Source organism: Tenrec ecaudatus, unplaced genomic scaffold, assembly GCF_050624435.1.
Source record: "Tenrec ecaudatus isolate mTenEca1 unplaced genomic scaffold, mTenEca1.hap1 Scaffold_785, whole genome shotgun sequence".
Classification (NCBI taxonomy): Eukaryota; Metazoa; Chordata; class Mammalia; order Afrosoricida; family Tenrecidae; genus Tenrec; species Tenrec ecaudatus.
The window spans coordinates 180,321-194,438 of record NW_027459686.1 but is presented as its reverse complement, the minus strand read 5'-3'; the positions used below and the strand labels follow the sequence as shown (position 1 = coordinate 194,438).

General features: G+C 43.7%; 1 pseudogene; it reads left to right on the top strand.

Moving 5' to 3' along the window:
* Nucleotides 1-14,118, top strand: part of LOC142436906 (ninein-like protein) — an 88,836-nt pseudogene that overhangs the window by 52,892 nt on the left and 21,826 nt on the right.

Sequence of the window (14,118 nt, the reverse complement as noted above, 5' to 3'; positions counted from 1 at the left end):
CTTGCTCTGCTCCCCTTGCTGTTCTGTTGCACGCCTTTAGTGTTTTGCCTCGGTGTGGTGGGGTCTGATCAGGCATAATTCCCTCACTGTGTATCCAGTGTTGTCCCCTATAGGGCTATGGGCCAGTGAGGGATGTCATGTCTCATAGTGGGGTTGACCATATGGCCCTCTCTAGCTATTGGCTGCTCTGAGCAGGGATATCATCTTCAAGTCTTGGTGGGCCAGGATGTGCTCCACTCTCTCTTCCTCCCCCCTCATTTGCTCCTGTGTGCTCTGATCAGACATGTCCCTCTCCCTGAGCTGTAGCTTCAGTGCTGCCCCTAAGGTAAATTCTTCAGGGGGCAGGGGTGGTTGTCCACATAGTTGGGATTGGGGCCTGTCTCTCAGACCCCTCTACTGGTTCCCTGCTTCATGCCAGTATGTTGCATTCACATCTTAGAGCACCGCTTTGTAGTCTGGTCCCTCTTTCCCTGAGAAGATATGAATAATACACTCCCCTTGGGGGAGTTAGTGCCCTGTTCCCCAACTACTCATTTGTTTTTGTTTTTTCTCTCTTTCCCCTTCCTTTTTAGTTGTCTACCATATGTATTCCTGGATTTGGTCTGGTCCCTGCCATACTCCCTGAACCTGAACCCAGGAATGTTTATATACAATAGTTTTTTCCCTAAGCCCGTTTTGCACTTTTTTTTTTTTAAGCTTTCCTCATCAGACTCATATAGTACTTCTCATTTTCTGCTTGGCTTACTTCGCTTAGTATAATTTCCTCCAATTCTTTCCAATGTGCTTCATGCATTCATCATTACTTTTTTTCTTATTTTTTTAATCATTTTATTGGGGGCTCATAGAATTCTTATCACAATATATTCTTGATCCATTGTGTCAAGAACATATGTACATTTGTTGCCATCATCATCCTCAAAACATTTGCCTTCTATTTGAGCCCTTAATATCTGCTGCTTATTTTCCCCCTCCCTCCCCACTGTCCCCTACCTCATGAACCCTTCATCATTAATAAATTATGATTATTTTGTCATATACTACACTGTCCGATGTCTCCCACCGCCTTCTTCTCAACTGTCCCTCCCCCAGGGAGGAGACTATATGTAGATTCTTGTAATCAGTTCCCCCTATCCACCCCACATTCTCTCCATCCTCCAGGCATCGCCACTCTCACCACTGGTCCTGAATGAGTCATCTGTCCTGGATTCCCTGTGTTTCCAGTTGCTATCTGTACCAATGTACATCCTCTGGTCTAGCCAGATTTGTAAGGTAGAATTGGGATCATGATAGTGGAGGAGAGGAAGTATTTAAGAACTAGAGGAAAGTTATATGTTTCATCGCTGCTACCCTGCACTCTGACTGGTTCATCTCTTCCCCACAACCCTTCACTAAGGGGTGTCCGATTGGCTACCAATGGGCTTTGAGTCTCCACTCTGCACTCACCCACATTTTCAATGATATGATCTTTTGTTCCTTGATGCTTGAAACCTGATCCCTTCGACAGCTCGTGGTCACACAGGCTGGTGTGTTTCTTCCATGTGGGCTTTATTGCTTTTGAGCTAGATGGCCACTTGTTTATCTTAGAACCTTTAAGAACACAGACGCTATATCTTTTGATAGCTGGGCACCATCACTTTTCTTCACTACATTTGCTTACACACACGTTTGTCTTCATTGATCGTATCAGGGAGGTGGGCACCCATTGATATGATTTTTAGTTCTTTCATGTCTGATAACCAGTCCCTTCTGCACCTTGTGGTCAGACAGGCTGTGTGCTTCTTCCATGTTGGCTTTGATGCTTCTCAGCTAGATGGCCGCTTGTTTATCTTCAACGCTTTAAGATCCCAGACGCTTTGATAGCCACGTACCATCAGCCTTCTTCACCACATTTGCTTATGCACACATTTTTCTTCAGCAATCATGTCGGGAATGTATGCATCCTGGAATGCCAATTTAATAGAACAAAGTGTTCTTGCATTGAGTAAGTGGAGGCCTAATTGTTTTATTAGGAGTTCACACAACTCTTATCACAATTCATACATACATCAGTTGTGTAGAGCACATTTGTACATTCATTGCCCTCATCATTCTCAAAACATTTCCTCTCCACTTAAGCCCTTGGCATCAGGTCCTCATTTTGTCCCCTCCATCCCCGCTTCCCCCTCCCTCATGAACCCTGGATAATTTATAAATTATTATTTTGTCATATCTTGCCTTGTCCGACATCTCCCTTCACCCACTTTTCTGTTGTCCACCCCCTAGTAACAAGGTCAAATGCAGATCCTTGAAATCGATTCCTCCCTTCCAACCTACTCTCCCTCTACGCTTCTAGTAGTGCCACTCTCACCACTGGTCCTGAAGAGATCATCCACCCTGGATTCCCTATGTTTCTGGTTCCTATCTGCACCAGTGTACATCCTCTGGTCTAGCCAGACTTGCAAGGTAGAAATCAGATCATGATAGTGCAGGAGGATGAAGCATTTAGGAACTAGAGGAAAGTTGTATTTTTCATTGTTGCTACATCACACCTTGACTGGCTTGCCTCCTCCCCTACACCCCTCTGCAAGGGGATTCCGGTGACTGACAAATGGGCTTTGGATCTCCAATCTGCACCCCGCCCCCCCCCACCTCATTCACTATGGTAAGATTTTTTGTTCTGATGATGCCTGATACCTGATCCCTTCAACACCTTGTGATCGCACAGGATGGTGTGGTTCTTCCATGTGGGCTTTGTTGCTTCTGAGCTAAGTGGCTGCTTGTTTGCCTTTAAGACACCAGACGCTATACCTTTTGATATCCGGGCACCATCAGCTTTCTTTGCCACATTTGCTTATGCACCCATTTGTCTTCAGCGATCATATCATGGAGGCAAGCACAAAATGTTATGATTTTTTGTTCTTTGATGCCTGATAACTGATCCCTTTGGCACCTTGTGATCACACAAGCTGGTGTGCGTCTTCCATGTGGGCTTTGTTGCTTCAGAGCTAGATGACCACTTGTTTATCTTCAATCCTTTAAGACCCCAGACGTTATATCTTTTGATAGCCGGGCACCATCAGCTTTATTCACCACATTTGCTTATGCACCCGCTTTGTCTTCAGCAGTTGCGTTGAAAAGGTCAGCATCACAGAATGTCAATTTAATAGAAGAAAGTATTCTTGCATTTAGGGAGTACTTGAGTGGAGGCCCAATGTCCTTCTGCTACCTTAATACTAAACGTATAAATATATGCACATAGATCTATTTACCCATCCTCATATATAAATATATTTGCATATATACATGTCTTTATCTAAACCTCTATAAATGCCCTTTGTCTCCTAGCTCTTTCCTCTATTTCCCTTGACTTTCCTTCTGTCCCACTATCATGTTCAGTCCCGACCAGGGTTTCAGCAAATCCTCTTTGTTACATTACCCTTGATCATGCCCTACCAGGCCTCCCAGCCCCTCCTCACCACTGATTTAGATCACTTGTTCCCTTGTCCCTGGGTTTGTTAACACCACTACCTTTTCCCCCACCTCTCCTATGTCCCTCCTGAACTGTCGGTCCTGTTGTTTTATCCTCCAGATTGTTCATCCAGCCTATCTTATTTAGAAAGACCAGTGGAGATAATAACATGCACAAAAACAAGACATAAAAATACCAAGGAACAATATACAACCAACCAACAACAATAAATCAATGACAAAAAAAAGCACAAGAAAGAAAAGTTTGTAGTTAGTTCAAGGATTGTGTGTTGGCCTTTAGGAGTGTTTTCCAGTTCAATCAATTGGGGTACCACACCCTAGCCCCAAAGTCCACCTTCATCATTCCCTGAGGACCTCGCCGTTCCATTCCCTTGCTATTCTGTTGCACCCCCTTAGTGTTTTGCCTCGGTGTGGCGGGATCAGATCAGGCGTAGTTCCCACACTGTGTCTCCAGTGTTGTCCCCGGTAGAGCTATGGGTCAGTGAGGGGCATCATGTCTCATAGTGGGGCTGGCCATGTGGTTCTCTCTGTGGACAGGCTGCTCTAATCGGGATAATCGTCCTCAAGACCTGGTGGGCCAGGATGTGCTCCACTTTCTCCTCCTCCCCCTTCATCATCACCCATGTGCTCCCATCAGATATGTCCCTCTCCTGGAGCTGCAGATTCAATGCCGTCTTTTGAAATAAGTTCTTCTGGTGGGAGGGCCAGGCGTCCTCTTAGTATTTGTCATCACTGCTTTTTAGTGATGTGTAGTACTCCATTGTATGTATATACCACTGTTTTTTAATCCAATCATTTGTTGGTGGAAATTTGGGTTGTTTCCAACTCCTTGCATTCGGATTTGTACCCTTGTGGAACTGCTGTTCAGGTCCTTTGCCCACCTCCTCGGTGGGCAATTAGTTTTTTTCTCTTTGGAAACTAGCAGAGTATTGTAGATTTTAGTAATAAGGCCTTTGTCTGATGTGTCAGGCTAAAGATGTTTTCCCAGTCCGTGGGCTCTCTTATTACTCTCTTGGTGAATTATTTTGATGTACACAGATGTTTTATCTTCAGTGTATCCCACATGTCAATTTGTGACTCATGTGCATTTGTGTCCTTCCCTGTTTCTGCTATCCCATGTATTCCCAGTGCCAAAATTCTCAGATTGGTCCCAGTTCCCTTATTGATGGACCTAATAGTTTGCAGTTTTACCTCAAGGTCTGTGATTTACCTTGAGTTTATTCTTGTGCATGGAGTCAGATGAGGGTCATGCTTCATTTCTCTGCAGGTAGATATCCATTTTTCCAACACCGCTTGTTAAAGAGGGTACCTGCTTTTGATATTTTGGGGGCTTTATCAAAAGTGAGTTGTCTGTATGCTGATGATTTTATTTCTGGGTTTTCAGTTCTTTTCCAGTAGTCTAAGTATCTGTCATAATACCAATACCTCCCAGTTTTGACCATGATGGCATTATAATATGTGCTAAAGTCAGGTAAAGCAAGCCCTCCCACTGTGTCCTTCTTAGGGAGTCTCTGCTAATTCTGGGCTTCTTCCCTCTCCATATGAATTTGGTAATCAGTTTTTCCATTTCTTTCAAGAAAGATGAGGGTAATTCTCTCAGGATTGCATTAAAGTTATATAGTGCCTAGGAGAGAACTGACATCTTTACTATATTGAGTCTTCTGATCGACAAAAATGGGATATTCTCCCATTTGTTGAATCACTCTTGGTTTCTTGTAATAGTGTTCCATAGTTTTCCTCATATAAATCTTTTGTTCTTTTAGTCTGCTATTTCCCTAGATATTTTAATTTGTGCTTGGCTATTGTGATGGGTACCACCTTTTTGACCTCCTCTTCTGTTATTTTAGCTGATATGTATAGCAGTCCAGTGGACTTCTGTTTGTTGATCTTGTATCCTGCCACTCTGCCCCTTTTGGATCTTTTGGGATTTTCCATTTATAAAATCATGTCATCTACATATAACGATAGTTTTACCTCTTCCTTCCCCAGATGAATACCTTTGATGTCTCTCCTTTGCCTTATGCTGCGAGCTAAAACCTCCAGTACGATGTTAAATAAGAGTGGGGACAAGGGGCATCCTTGTCTGGACCCTTTTTCTGTGGAATTGTGTTCCTCTTTTCTGCATTGACTACCATGTTGGCTGTTGGTTCTTCATATATAGCTTGTATTGTCTTGAGGAATTGTCCTTCCATTCCTATCTCCTGACGTGTCTTAAAAAGGAATTGGTGTTGGATGTTGTCGAATGCTTTTTCCACATCTATCAATATTATCATGTGGTTCTTAGAGTTTTTCATGTCAATGAGGCACATGATACTAATGGTCTTTCGTATGTTGAACTATCCCTGGTATGAATCTTGCTTGGTCATGGTGAATTACCATATATACTCGTGTATAAGCTGAATTTTTCAGCACAAAAAATGTGCTGAAAAACTGGGGTTTAACTTATACGAGGTGTAATATCTCACAGGTGATTGTCGTTCCTCCGCTGTTCATTCAAAGCCCCACTGATACTGCAGGGCTTTGAATGTTTGTTACTCACATCTAACCAATCAGAGCCATCCTATGACGTGGAAGGCTCCAATTTGCAGAAGCACCCATAGTGATTCACTTACGCTGGCAGCTGAACTGGTCAGGATGTGTCCGTGGCTGCGCTCCGTCTCTCCCCTCTGGTCTCTGTGTTAATTCACATCCTGCATTTCCCACCCTAGGCTTATACTCAAGTCATCAGTTTTTCTAGTTTCCCAGGTAAAAACTAGGTACCTAGGCTTATACTCAGGTCGGCTTATATTCAAGTATGTATGGTATTAGTTTTATATACATTTGTATTCTATTGGCAAGTATTTTGTTAACAATTTTTGCATCTGTGTTCATTAAGAATATTGGTCTGTAGTTCTCAATTCTTGTAGGATTCCTGCCCTGTTTGGGTATCATATTTATACTTGCTTCAAGAGGTTGCCGTCTTTTCTATGTTCTGGAAGATTTTGTGTAGGATTGGTGTCATTTCTTCCCTAAATGCTTGGTAGAATTGTCCTGTGAAGCCATCTGGCCCAGGGAATTTGGGTTGGTAATCCCTTGATATCCTTGTCTATTTCTTCTATTGCTATGGGTCTATTGACATTCTTGATGTTCCTCTGGGAAATTCGAGGGAGGGATTGTTTTTCAAAATTTGACCATGTCTTCCAAGTTGTTGAATTCATTGGAATACAGTCCTTCGTAATACTCTTTAATTGTCATTTTGAATTCATTAGAGTCTGTTGTAATGTCCCCTCTTTCATCCCTCATTCTTGCTATTGAAATTTGTTCCCGTCTTTCTTTGGTTAGGTTTACCCACGATATGTTGATTCTGTTTATCTTTTCAAAGAACCAACTTTTAGCAGCATTAATTTTTTCCATAGTTTTCTTATTTTCCCTCTCCTAAATCTCAGCCCTGATTTTTATTATTTCTTTTCTTTTGCTATTAGCACGATTGTGCTGTTGACTCAGCCCTAGTTGCTGTAAATTTTGTGCCAGCATATCAATCATATGGCTTTCTTCCTTTCTCAGGTGTGCATGTATTGCTATGAAACTTCCTCTGATAACTGCCTTTGCTGTGTCCCATAAGTTTTGGTACGTCTTATTCTCATTCTCATTGGTTTCTAGAAATTTCCTAATTTCATCTATGATCTGAGCCAGTACACACTCCTTTTTCAGTAGAGAGTTATTCATCCTCCAATTGTTTGCCTTGTTTTATTCATCTTCCTTTTGCTAATTTCCAGCCTTATGGCACAGTGGTCAGTGAGAGAAGTCTATATGATATCAATGTGCTTAAATTTATGCAGATTTGACTTATGCCCCAGCATGTCGTCTATCTTCGAATATGTGCTATGTGGGCTTGAAAAGAATGTGAAATATTTTGTATTTTCATGAAAAGCTCTGTAAATATATATCAGGTCAAATTGACTAATTGTAGTGTTTAGATCTCTGGCCTCCTTGTTGAGTTTCTTTCCCTGTGATATTTCTTTCTCAGAGAGTGGTATATTGAAGTCACCTACTATAATTGTTGAGGCTGTGACTTCCTTTTTCATATTTTGAAGCATTTGTTTGACGTATTCAGCAGGTCTGTCATTTGGGGAATATGTTTACAATGCTTAGTGGTTCTTTGCCTACTGTTCCCTTGAGCATTATATAGCGTTCCTCATCTCTTTTTATGGTTTGCACTTTGAGGTCAGTTTTATCCAAGATTACGATTGCAACCCTTGGTTATTTTTAATTGCTGTTTCTTTGGTATGTTTTTCTCCAGCATTTGATTCTCAGCCTAGTTTTGTTTGTAGTCTTGACATGTGTCTCCTGTTGGCAGCAGATTGATTAGTTGTATATCTAAACTAGTCTAAACTAGTCTGCTAGCCTCAGTCTTTTAATGCCTGAGTTTAGTTCATAGATATTCAGGGGTATTATTTCCATCCATGGACTCTGTGATGTCATCTTACACCTTTTGTGTTGGGTGTTTTCCCACCTCCCTTTCTTTTTAATGTAGTGTGTGTGTGTGTGTTTCATTCTTGACTTCTTTTCACCCTTAATCCAATGCTATCTTGGGGGCTGTTTTCTCTTTGTTTCCCTCTGGGTGAGGTTGTTCTCTGTGGCAGTCTCTTACTTATGCTTGGTGAGTGCTGTTCTTCTGCCTATACTGGATCGACAAGGATCCAGGCTGGGTTTCTTCTAATGTATTCTTTGAGTTTTTCCTTCTCTAAAAGACAATTACTTCTTCATCTATCTTGATCAATAATTTGGCTGTGTAGAGTATTCTTGGGTTTGCATTATTTTCCTTCAATTTTTGCAATGTTACTCAACAACTCTCTTCTCTTCTTCATAGTGTTCTCTGATACCCTGTTTCCCCGAAAATAAGACAGTGTCTTATATTAATTTTTGCTCCCAAAGATGCACTAGGTCTTATTTTCAGGGGATATCTTATTTTTCCATGGAGAAGAATGTGGTACACGTTTATTGTTTATTGTTTTATTAAAAGAGACCTCGTACTACCTGTCTGCTCTGACTGCGCTGCAGCCAATAGTGAGCTGCGTGGTGGTGCCCACCACTATGATCCAGAGTCCAGAGTTACGGTAGCTTCGGGGGTGCTGATTTTTGGGGAGGTCTTATTTTTGGGAGATGCCTTATATTTCAGCCCGAGGCAAAACTGTAAGTAGGTCTTATTTTGGGGGGATGTCTGACTTTTGGGGAAACATGATAGGTCTGAGCATATTCTTATTTGGGAAACTATGTGATTGCTTGTTTTTCCCTAGCTCTTCTCATGATTTTCTCCTTTTCCTCAAAGTTGGATAGTAAGTATGATGTGCCTTGATTTCTTCTTGGGTTTCAATCTGACTGGTGTTCTTTCAGCCTCCTGAATGGTTGCCAGGTTTTCATTCATTAAGCTCGGGAAGTTTTTCTCCTAGAATTTCCTCTCTGTTGCAGTTGACTTCTTTGTGGTGTCTTCCTCTGGTAATCCAATAATTCTAATGTTGTTCCACTTCATAGCATCAGACCTAGCTTTTAGGTTCTCTTCAGCTTCACTAATGATCTTATTAGATTTTTGTTCGCATTTAAAGTCTCCTTGGCTGTCCTCTAGGTCACTGGTGCAATTATCTGCCTCCTCCAGTCGATTCTCGAGGTCTGTGTGTCTGCTACTAGTTTTTGTTATCTCTTCCCTGATCTCTTGTATTTCCCTTTGGTGTATGGACTTAATCTCCTCTTTCATTTCATCTTTTTTCTGTATTGTTTTTCTCATATCCTGTATTACTGCAAGAAGTATTCTGAAAAATTCTTTATGTGGCAGATAAATATCTGCTTCTTCTATGCATGTCGTTCGGTTCAGGACATCTCTGCCATTGAAGTTTGTTTCTCATGTTTTTTTGTTGAGGTCATTGGGCCTGATTGCTGTTTGTTTTAGAGGAGCCAGGTGCCATTTTTCAGGGAGTCAAAGAGCACTGGCTCTCTCTGGGAGACTCGTAGGAAAGCTTCTTCGAACTGCTACAGCTAATTTCACTATGGAATTAGCCAACCACTTTATCCTCCTGTGGCTTCACTCTTTCCCTAGTCAACAAGTTGGATGGGCCTCTCCGGAGATGCTGGTTGGGTTGTTGTGGATCCACGAGGATGGTGCTTTACTGGGTGATCTCACAAGAATCCATGATGGTGTGGCCCATGACGGCTTGGGTTGTCACAGGTGGCATGCAAAGGTGCCCGCTGCAACAGGAGTGTCACAGAAATCTGGTTGGTTGCCTGCTTTGGTATAGAGCACCGTGAATGGTGGGCGGAATTTCCCTGATCAGGTAGATCACTGCGTAGGTTAGGCAGAGTTTCCCACTGCTCCGTGGAAAGCTGGTGAGTGTTTGATAAGCTTTCTTAGTCTGTGAGGCACTACAGCAGGCGGGAGGAAGCTCCCTCAGTAACGTGGGCCCACAGAGGATGGATAGGAGCTCCCCAAGGCACACAGGCAGGATTTCCCCCAAAGAAGGGGTGCCGAATTTCTCCAGCCATGTCTTAAGCACTACAGAGGACCGGCAGGTGGGCTTTTCCAGGGAAGAAGTTGGGCAGGATATCCCCTGTTGGAGTGTGGGTGGGCTTTCCCAGCTTCCGGTTATGCTGCAGATGGAGGAGCTCGCCCAGCAGTGTTGAGTGCAGGCATTAATGCCCTAGGCTAAGGGTAGTGGTCAGGATGTTGGCAGTGCTGTGTGAGAGAAGGGGGAAGAGAAAAAGAGAAGGAAAAAAAACAGCCCACTGAGACAGGGGGATAGGGGGGAATAGAGAGAAGAGAGGGAAACTGAAGCATCAATATAAATGAACCTGATCCTTGACCATGGGGCTGGAGGGGTTTAATCCCTGCCCTGAGATGGTGTCAAACTGTGGCTGTGTTGAGATAAAGCCCCTGTGTTGCCTACAAATGATCCTGGCTCCAGCCAAGACAGTGGCCGGGCCAAGGTAAGGTGACCAGATTTTAACATTGGTATAGCGGGACACCATTGATAAAACTCATATCCTGGTGAAATTGCCACATGGCAGCCGAAAACCGTATATACCCTCACTTGTTGTGCATTCTTTCCAAAAATTGGGACTTTTTAAAAACACCATAGACACGAGAAAAAATGTTTAAAAAGCGGTACGTCTGGTCACCTTAGGCTAAGGTCAAACCCTAGCTGGCCTCCATTGTGGTAAGCCAAAAGACCCAGCTCCTTAAAACCTATTGGATCTCTGCCTACTTATCTTTCTGATGCTCCTTCTGTGACCTGGTGGTGTGGAATTTCCCTCTTAGTGACTCTCCTGCACAGATTTCTGTGGAGTTCCTCTGCTATGTGTTACTCAGTCGCCATCTTCCTGGAAGTCTCTACCATCCATTTCTTAACAGATTTTTGTGAGAACTTTTTTTTCTCTCCCACTTAAAATTAATATACTTTTCCCCTCAAGAGACTGTAATTTACCTTTGTAAATTACAGAAAAAGGGCTTCAAAAATTCATGGAAAATTCCTTTACCTTTTAATCCTATTTCCATGAGCTATTTGTGGCTCACTCATACATGTTATTCCAGTTACTATGGCTCCATAAGAAATTATCGCCAACACTTAATGGCCTAAAATAGCAATTAAATATGCTCATAGAGTTTATATTTTGTGGGAAGGAACTCAGACATAGCATAACAAACATGTTTCTTCTCTGCCCTATGATGCCGGGGCCTCAGCTACACACCTTACTGGCTAGACCAGAAATGTCTGAAAGCTCGCTTACCATGTGGCTGCCTGATGGGCCAGTTTGGGCTTCTTCACAGTTCAATGTCTAGTGTCCCTCCAGAGTACGTTTCCTAAAGGAGAAACCAGGTAGTATCATACTCCTATAGTCCCTGGGAGCACTGCTGCCGTATTCATTAGGTCTGAAGAGTCCCAAGTCCCCCATCCCCAGGTGCACAAAAGGGAAAGTGACCACACACCTCACATTCCTTCACGAAGGGATCTAGGGTCCCTGAGTAAACCGCATGGAGTGCATAGCTGACCTCTGGCTACATCAAGGAGAAGAATCCTACGTAGCTCCATCAATCAAGGCCGATTGCCACAAAATAGAGATCAGGCATGCCTCCACCCTCCATCATTCTTTACCCTTTTCTGATAGTAACTGTTTCTTCCACAGCATTCTACTTTTGTGCTGTGTTCTATAATCCATTGCACTGGTCGCACAGAGCTCACAGGCAATACTCACAATTAAGGGAGCTTTTTAGAGAACTTAATGGGTTACTACAAGCCAAGATCAGAAAACACTAAGGATACAGTCATTGGTCCACAGTATCATCTCGCCTCAATCAAGTCTTTCTCTAGTCCTTAGTCTCTGTGTTGCTCTTCAATTCTGTCTCGTGTCTCCTTGCCTCAGCCTCTGACTTTGCCTTGTTCTTTCAGTCTGTCCAGTAATTTCTGTTTCACAGCCTCTGGTTCCTCGTGTCTTTAGACAGAGATCTCATTTGTTCTCCACTGGTAGTTCTTTATCCCTTAAGTTCATGGGATTCCTCTCTGTTCCTGTTCTAAGATAACACATCCCTATGGCCAGGGAAGTGGCAACGAAAATGAACCAGTCCACTCTGTTTTGTGTTAGACATGCCCTATTTGCAAAGTCCCACCTAATCATCAATGGGAATCACAAAGACCTAGACAGAAGAGCCATGCCAAGAGACTTCACACCACGATAGTCCCACAGACAGGCGCTTCTTGCCTTCTTACCCTTAAATCTACAAGTGAGAGCTGTGTCTTGGGAGATTCGCCTCTAAACCCTGGCAACCAAGTGTGCTTTTTACAGTGCATTTCCTCAACTCCTGTGCAGACAGACCACTGCAGCCAGGTGCAGATTCAGGGCAGCCTCCCAGCATTGCCTGTCTGTCCTGCAGCCCCCACTCTATGTGCCTCATTGGGCCTCAGCCATCCATGTGGCCTTTCTGCTCTGCTGGGTGGCATTTTGTTTTAAGATGATGGCAACGCCTTGACAGTCAAAGCTGCAGAACCCTCTGGAGAAAGGACACCAGTGAGTTGCTTTTCTTGGCCATACCCCATCACTGTGGTGGACTTGCACACATTCCTGTTGAGTCAGGTGTTGGTGATCTGCATTTCTCCTCCACATTCACTTCACTTTAAAAAAAAAATTTAGCCCCTGCTATGATTCTAGTGATAGAAGGCGATGTAGGATTTAAGAAAGCTGAATTATCCCTGTCATGTTTAACTCACTGCATAGTTGGAAACTTATAGTTTGAATGTTACATGTTTGCTGTCAGGAATTGAATTTCCTTTCCACTGGGCATCCTGCAGACCCTGCGGTGCTGCATTGCTCCTTGGGCCTTGCTGTGTAGCATGGGGATTGCAGGGCCATCTCTACTCTGCTTATAGGACCTGCAGGACCGCAATGATGAGTTGCAGGCTGCACTGGAAGGCCTACAGACATGGATGCACAAGACACAGAGTAGCCCATCTAGTTTCCGGCCAGATGGATGCCTGCCCCCAGCAGATTGCTCCGAAGGTAGAGGATCTTCTTGGGGAAAGGGTGGAGTCCTTGTTCCAGCAAACTGGGCTATCTCTCAGACCTACCCGTAGTTTGTGTCATGGGCCACTTCCAAGCATCATAGGGTATATTGAGGCACAAACACCTGCCCCAGACACACTGGCACCACCCGGCTGAGTTCCTTGTAGCTGGGAATTTATGGAAGGGGATGGGGGCTTTATCAACTGTAATGAAATGGCAGCAGTTATGTGATCTCACAATGACCTCATCAGAGGCATGTCCATCACTCGTAGATGTTCCAAAGCCACCTCCAGAGTTGTGATTAAGATGAAGGGACTTGGTGGTGAGGTTTCAGCATAGGCTAGAGACAGAGAGAGTGAGGGTATGTGACAGTAAATAAAGGAGCTATATTTCCTTTGCCCAGGTCACAGACCAGTCTCTATACAGATTGTCCTCTGAGCTGTAAGCTGGTTGATGTGAAAACTCTTTTAATAAAAGAGATAAATTATATCTAAAACATATTAATGACTCCCTGATATTCAGAGAGAGCTTGAGATTTGTCCCCTTGAGTGTCAGAATTCGTCAGAATAGACCTGTGCCAGCGGCGCCTGCGCAGGACACAGGTCAAGCACTGGAAGCAGTTGGGACCTGTGTGCATAGGCGTGCATATCTGCTTAAAAGTAGATATCTCTGGCTTCAGGATCCTCTTAGTGCTGAGGTTTATGACAAATTCCACCTACAGTGTAGACTGTGTTTGATTAATCTCAGCTCCTTCAAAAGACAAGAACAAGGAGGTAACACAGCTGCCCTAGAGTTTTGTCATAGTCCTGTATAGCCAGGGGTTGGTTCTTGGATCAGTGCCCCCAACTGTGCATCAGCAGACACCGTGGCAAGTCTCTCAGCCCTGCTGCCAAAGCTCTGATACACAGTGGTTTTGTGTGCTAAGTTTTGGCCACTCCCTCACCCCAGGGAGATCTGTGGACACTGACAGGCCACTCCCTCACCCCAGGGAGATCTGTGGACACTGACAGGCCACTCCCTCACCCCAGGGAGATCTGTGGACACTGACCTGTGGATCTTTGGCAGTCGAGCATTTTGCATCCTCCTCCCTCCCAGTTTTGTAGTGCTCTAAAGCTATTTATTTAATAA